This window comes from Sitophilus oryzae, unplaced genomic scaffold, assembly GCF_002938485.1.
Source record: "Sitophilus oryzae breed Bouriz unplaced genomic scaffold, Soryzae_2.0 scaffold_1494_pilon_pilon, whole genome shotgun sequence".
In the NCBI taxonomy this organism is placed as follows: Eukaryota; Metazoa; Arthropoda; class Insecta; order Coleoptera; family Curculionidae; genus Sitophilus; species Sitophilus oryzae.
In genome coordinates this window covers 5932398-5940175 of record NW_022146163.1, presented here as the reverse complement: position 1 = coordinate 5940175, position 7778 = coordinate 5932398, and the positions used below count along the sequence as shown (strand labels likewise).

The window sequence follows — 7778 nt, the reverse complement described above, 5'->3', positions numbered from 1 at the left end:
AAACTGCAGACCCACGGATTAAAGCGAAGTAACGCGAAGAATCAAAATACATGCAATTAATCCAATGACATTTTGGCGCTTCGCAAAAGTTTAAAGCATGATGAGCACTTGAGCGAAACGCGCCGAAGCCGAAGTCATGCGAAGCACTGTTTTTCGCACGCGATGGATAATTAAAGTTGTTTTGACCTGACCTTCTTAATTTTAGTATTATGCGTAGAGAAATATTATCTATGTGACGATTTGATAAAAACATTGGATTCATAACGTTAATATTAAAATGCCTCTTATCTGCATTTTTCCTCAATTTCCACGCAGGTGTTGTCTCGTCTCAATTCATTATGCTAATTTGGATTCTCAACATAACTCTTTGTAGCTCTGTATAATCATAATGAATGTTTCATCATCCGTGATCTCAGTAATTAAACTGAATTCACAGGTTGTACCATTCCTTTGCTATGCTTGAGATCTGAAACAAATAAATATGTATAATTATGTGACACATCAAAATAACCTCGAGTATGGTTTATAGGAGGAAAAAATTAAAAGTTGATGCCGTTGAAGGGCTCTAAAATCTCAACAGAAATTGGCTATGAACTTTTTATCTTAGTCTTTAAGTTTTTAAGTCTTAATTTCTTATGAAAAATAATTATGGTGTTTATATGCCTTTTAATAAGCAGGATTCAAAAACAATTGCTAATAAAGCAAATTTACATTTTTGAGTAGTATGCTTCACTTATTATATTTTTTAATTCTTACCTAATTTGGTTGTAAACAACTGCCTGGGTTAAATTCATAAAAGAGGTCTTACAAGAGACAGATATTATACCTCACTCACAAAAACTGCATCATCTGCACTTTGGAAGATTCCTGATTTGGGTTATCTGATCCTTTCTCTAAAATGATAGATACAATTTAAAAAATCTAAAACGATAATTTTAATAAATCAAATTCAGTTTGGATTCGTAATACATATTTAACATTTTTAATAAACTTTGGAATATCCAATAATTGAATCACTCTCTGCCAAATTAAAGTAGCCAGTGTCATAACGTGTTTATTTACAGCTCAATTAAAATATTTTTTGTTATAAAGTTGATAAGATATTTTTTTTAAAATAATTTTCATCTTCATTGCTGAATATTTTACGACATTAATTTGGCCTACAGTGTAGGTACGTTCTTTATTTAACTAAATGCATATACTTACCCATATGAACTGGTGTATATAAAAACTTTAGAATTAACTTCTAAACCTCTTTTTATTCCAGGTACGATCTTGATTACAAAAATGTAAATCACAAACTCTATAAATCTTTTAAATATCTTGCTGTGTTGTATTTTCCATTTTAAGGTTTCGCACTTGATATCAGTTTTGAAATAATGTAGGACCGTTCTTCGAGAATGTATGTCTTTTGGAAAACAAATCCGACATCGGAACAACATAATTCTGAAAGGGTTTACGGCCTGATTCCATCATTGTTTTTAATAAAAAGTTTAAATAATCACTAAAATTCCAGTAAAACCATAGTAAAACTTTTTTCGATTTTTGACGGTACATATTATTTGATTAGAACTGACTTGATTTGATTTGAACTGCCTAAATATTTTCGCCTTAAGCGCGACCGGTGGTTCGTCACAGAACTAATAAATTTGTATATAACTGGTTGCGGTAAAATTGTCCTTTCATAGATCTCAATTTCAGTTTCCCATATATTTTAGTTTGTATATGCTAGGAAATATAATTTGACATTGACAAAATTATGTTGACAACTTACGGTATGTTCGCATTTGCCTGGTTTTGCATTGCTACCTGTTCAGTTTTAATCTAAAAAAAGATTCAGTTTTTTTTAAATTAGTTAAAAACGACTTGCCCGAAGTGCACCAAAACAATGCACCATCCGGTATATATTTTACTCTTTACTCATTAGACTTTAAAACGAAGAAAACGATTTATAACGTTTAAGTGATTTAAAATTACCCCCAGTGAAATTTCAAGAACAACAATGTTACTTAAATAATAAACTCATCAGACTAAACTAAAAAACCGTTTGCTCTGGCCACAAGCATTACTTAAATTACAATATAAACAAAAAGAACTCGTTATACCATAACGATAAGTACCCTTTTTCGCCTGACCTAAATGTATAATCTTTTCCTTATTGTTATTTTCGAGGCAGGAATTGAGCGGACGTAAACAGCAATAACGAAATAATATAAATATACTTAATAAAGACATTAACCAAAATTAATGTGGCCAAATTATAAGTTTGACGCTCGTAAAATTTAACGAGGGCCCGGAATTTTTTAAGGTACGTGACATGTAAGAAAGGATTGACCTTAAAAAATGACCAGTTGTAAAAACTAAAATATCTTGATTGGGAAAGGCAGGTCATCTAAGAATAAATCATAAAAAATCAATTAATTATTACCATATTCCAGAAAAATAGAGTACACGATATAATAAAAATACTGTGATATTTTAAAACCTCTTTTAGTGTAAAGTGTACAAGATAGCTTAATAGCCGTAAAAAACTCATTACAACTTTATTAGAATATTTTGAACGGGAAAGCAGTAGTAATGGCTCTTTATGTCCATTAAATACTGTTACGAAGGTGAATTTAGTTGATTAAATAGTAACTGTAATAGTGTAACCATCATGGATCACTGAACGATCCCTTCCTAACAAATACAGGAGTTAGGCAGGGATGCGTCTTAGCGCCTCTCCTATTTAACATATTCATGGCAGCGCTCTCCATTATAGTGGCAGCAAACTGCGGAAGAGAGGATTGGGTATTAGATATAGATACGACGCGACGGCTGTCTGTTCAACATAAAAAGACTCGGGGCAAAAACACGCATTGTGCCAAACACGCATTTCGCAAAACAGCAAAATTTATTACAGAACTTCAATACGCTGATGACTGCTCTCTAGTTGGAAAATCGTTACAATAATTACAAGAAGTGTTAAACACATATACCTGGGCATACGAGGCTCTGGGCCTTAATGTGCATTGCATGTGTACTCGCCCGGAAAATCACAACAATGCTATAAAGATCGGAGAAGAACTAATGGAATATGTAGCGGAATTCAATTACCTCGGCCGGCAGTTTGATTTCGGAAAAGGCCAATATCGACTCTGAATTTCAGCAGAGGATTAGCAGCGCCTCAAGAGCATTCTGGAAATTAAAAGACAGGGTTTTCTACAATCATGACTTGAGTACAAAAACGAAACTTGCAGTGTACCGAGCAATTATAATCCCACCATGTTATATGGGAGCAAAACCTGGGTATCGATGCCGTACCGCGGACACATGATCGCATTAAACAAGTTGCAACAGAGACACCTTAGACAACTCTTAAGAATCCGATGGTTCCATCATGTCTTAAACGTATCGGTCCTTGAAAAAACTAACTGCGAAAGTATTGGAGTCATGGTTACAAAATCCCGCTTAAGATGGGCGGGTCACGTATGCAAAATGCAAGAAAACCGCATACCAAAATATCTGCTTTACGGTGAGCTTGTAGAGGGTAAGAGGAGGCCGGGTTGACAACTCAAAAGGTACAATGACATTTTCCACGAAAACTTAAAGGGGATTAACATTAATATGCAGAACGAGTGGGAAGAAGCAGCTCAAAATAGAACTCAATGGAGAAGAATTGTAAACTCAGTTAACAGCGACAACCAAGAAGTTAAGAGGCAATAAAGCAATGAGATTTTTGAATGTCCGAAGTGCGGCAGGCAGATAACATCACGTATCGGGCTTTTCAGTCACAGATAGGTTCATGAAAGAAAACGCTTCGCGTGATCATCTTCTGATGCGTGTCAAATACTCGTCAGCGAGTAATGGCAGTATATTAGTTACTTGGATCCTCATGTCCATTAAAAGGCGATGGACATGAAAATTATTTACCACAAACATCGAAAACTAAAAACCTAATAAACAATTTTATATCGAGGAAAGAAATCAATTTAGTGTTCTTACCTGTTATCGTTCAAATCCATATTAATAGATAATAAATATTTTGGATTTTTTTCTTTTATTTTTAAATATATTTTTGGAACTGCTGGTTTTAGTAATTATTAGATTAAGCTAACTAAAAACAATTCTCAATCATAACCTGTGCCATAACCGTAACCCTATAATAAAATAATCAAAATAAGGCATATCTATCAACGATTACTTCTTTGATCTGATGCTTCGCACGACCTTCGCGCTGATGACCTTGTCATATGACGCGTCCCGCAGCCGTCAATCAAGGCCAACTCGCAGCCTTCAATTTTTACTCCCATCGTGCGTAAAGAAGTTTCACTTCAAAAAATATTTTTTTTTTCTATAATATTAATATATAAAATGGGTGACGGTTTTTAGGGCATGTCGCAACGCAACGTGCCGTATTATCGTCACCATTGACGAAGATTGGGTAGTCGTCACCATTAACGAAGATAGGCAGAGTTATTTTATTCAGAATAAAATTCATTTTTCTGTAATTTAAATATTTTTTTTTACATAAATGGCAGAGTATACAGATTGGTTATATGATGTGCCCAATTTTCGTCACCCACTTTTATCATTAATTCTATCTTAAATTATCAATTAAAAATGGACGACGAGAACTGGATATCAGCGAGGAAATTTAGGCCATTAGACATGTAAGCCATAAATAGGCTTGCTGTAAAATAATTATGATTTTAAAAATGCGAAATATCAGAGTTTGGAAGATATTTTGGACTGTATTAAAACTGATATTATTACAAAAATTGAAAAATAAAAATAAAAGAGGTGTATATCAAGTATAACTAACTTTTCAAGTTTAAAAGAAATATCTATTTACTAATATGATGTTACTGGTTTTTTTTTGTTTATTCTTTTTATAAAAATGTTTAATACTTTGTATTCACCAATAATGCATATTTTTGAGCTGATATATCGGAGATATTCTTAATTAAGATTTCATTTTGTATGCTTATTTTTTTAATTATCTAAGTGTTTATGTTTCACAAATTCCTAAATAAAGTTTTCTAAAAAACAATGGTTTTTGTGTGAAATGACACATAGAAAGATATGACGAAAATTGGGACAAGTTGGTGGTATGTGTTGGGACAATAGGTAGATATAGTATAGATGAATATAGGTAGAGAAGTGACGACATTTAGAGCAATTGTAGTTTTTTTAGTTCTTAATCGAAAATACTGGTTAAGTTATTAAAGTTTTATTTAAATTGTAAATAAGAATGTCCCCTAGTGCCATATTTTTCTTGTATGTCTTATACTAATAATACGGATTTTATAGCTAACTGAATTGAGATATTCCCTTAATGTGCCGATAATTGCGACAGTTACCATACAAGAAATCTTCCGGTATTAACCTATTTTTTCGTCTAAAAGATCTGAAGACATGCATGATGATGGTGTTCTCTTGTACCTAAAAAGCGTACCACCCTCTATTGAAAGCTACTACCATAAAACTAAGGAAAAAGGCGCACCTACTTGACAGGCACATTCAATGCTCCTCAGCGTATATATACATTAATTGCACACTAATTTCAAACTGCCCTGCTGATCTTCCACGTGCATAGAGGCGAGTTAATGGTCAATTAGATATGTTTGACGGCGAAGAGGAGACGTGACCGCGGCCGAAGCGCGATTGGCCCTGCGATATGCAAAAGTCGAACGCGATTTAAGAGCGACATTACGCAAGCCGGTCCTGCCGCATCGACCAATATCCGTTAGCCCCATCTTGTATCGATCCTATCGGACATGTTGAAGGTGGGGTAGAGGCGGTGAGGTTGGGCGAAACCCGTGGTTTGCGCTGGAAGTATTCAGAGATGTTTGTTTATTCATGGGTTTTATCGCGCCATTATATCAGACTAGGTTCCTGAAGATCAACATAGTAAATAAATTAAGCACAATAGAAATACACATTTTATGTTAAACTACCTAACCTGTCAACTTCGTACAGCCTAACAAAGAAGTGAAAGTTTTTCTTGTCAATCTTGTGGTATGGATGGCTGATTGGCGGAATAATCTGGAATTATTGATAGCAATCGATTTGACAGTTCTTGTCATTTGTTTTCTATATTTCCGATTCAAGTATTTTCTATATTGCTGGCCTCTGTGGAGCCGTCTCCGAAGATACTGGCTTTTGTTAAAGCCCTGAGACTGTATGATGAGTTATAACTCGTTATAACTCAAGAAAGGGGAACACACAATAGATCTATAAGGTCGCGGTGATTAACTCCCCTCCTAAACATTTTACATTCTACATTTTCTATATTATATATTTTAATATCTTTCTAGATTCCAATATGCTTGTCCCATTGTTTCCCATTGATTTCTATTCTACAATGTTTAGTATGTCACTGATTTGCAGTGGATATCAATTATTACAAATAAGATATTAGCATGTGTGACGTGAACTGTCAATTGCTGAAAATGGTGGAGTTCCAAACCTAATTTATTTAAAAATTAATTTTCTGGGTATTTTTTTCCATGAATGTTTCCGATAATTTAATAGTTATTCTGCTATTCGGGACAGAGACGAATGCAACAAATCAGAGATCATTAAAATCAGTTCAGTCATTGTTCATTTATAAAGAAATAAAGATTGCTGAGATTTTTTTTATTATTATTAACGAGTCAGGCAGTAAGACTGCACATTTCTCTAGTATATACACTATTTACACATGCTTTAATTTCTATTGCACTGTCATAGTTAGCGTTTTAGGAAACTGTCTAGTCTGTTTTTAAAACTATTCACACTGGGTGAAGTCACAATGTCCTCTGGTAAGCTATTCCATTGGGCCACCACACGGTTTGTAATAAACTGTTTTCTCGAAAGTCTACGACCCCCCTCTGCACACAGTTTTAGGGGATGTCCCCTCAAATGGGCATTGTAATTTCGGTGGAAAAAGTATATCTCACACGAATAGTGGCCATGTAGTATCTTATAGCTTCTCCTCCAATGTTGTCAAACCAAGACGTTTTAACCTCTCTTCGTAAGGAAGATTTCTTAGGGTTGGTGGGATCTTAGTTGCACGTCTTTGCACTCGCTCCAATATCCTTGCGGAAGTATGGGGACCATGTCATCACAGCATGTTCGAAAATTGGCATGATGTAGGTCTTATATGCTTTAAGCAGGGTTTCCTGGAACATCTCCCGGAATGCACGGCGAATCATGTATACCAACCTCTTAGCTCGTTCTACCACCTTTGCCACCTGACTCTCCCACTTCAATTTTTCTGATAAGGTTATGCCCAGGTAATTCTGTTCACCAACGGATATTAAAGTAGTGCCATTTATGCTGTACTCCAGTCTTGGGTTATTATAGCCTACATGCAGGGTGGTACATTTGTTAGTATTAAGAAGTAGCAGCCAGTCCTTTGTCCAACTTTCCAGTTTGACTAGGTTCTCTACAAAATCTCCATGTTGCATGGTCGGATCACAGAAGATTTTTGTGTCGTCGGCGAACATACTCACACTGCATAGCATTTTCTCAGATAGGTCAGACACATATACCAAGAACAGCAGGGGGGCCAAAACTGAACCCTGAGGCACACCACTCGGCACTTCGTAGTTTGAAGACAGGCATCCATTCACCCGGACTTGAAATGTTCGACCAGTTATGTACTGCCTGATCCACTCCAGCAGTTTTCCTCTCACGCCATAGTGCTGCAATTTAGAAATTAGTCTTGCAAATGGTACTGTATCAAAGGCGTTTTTAAAGTACAGGTATATTATATCTACTGGATATCCAGCATCCTGCGCTTTGGTCCACAG

At 35.2% G+C, this 7778-nt stretch overlaps 1 long non-coding RNA gene across 1 annotated transcript; it reads right to left on the bottom strand.

The window, feature by feature from the left end:
• Positions 1-325: 325 nt before the first annotated feature.
• Positions 326-1499, bottom strand: LOC115877635. Its single transcript, XR_004049374.1, has 3 exons — positions 1207-1499; positions 757-921; positions 326-466 (listed from the first exon to the last, which is right to left on the bottom strand). It is a non-coding gene; the product is annotated as an uncharacterized LOC115877635 (long non-coding RNA).
• Positions 1500-7778: the final 6279 nt, after the last annotated feature.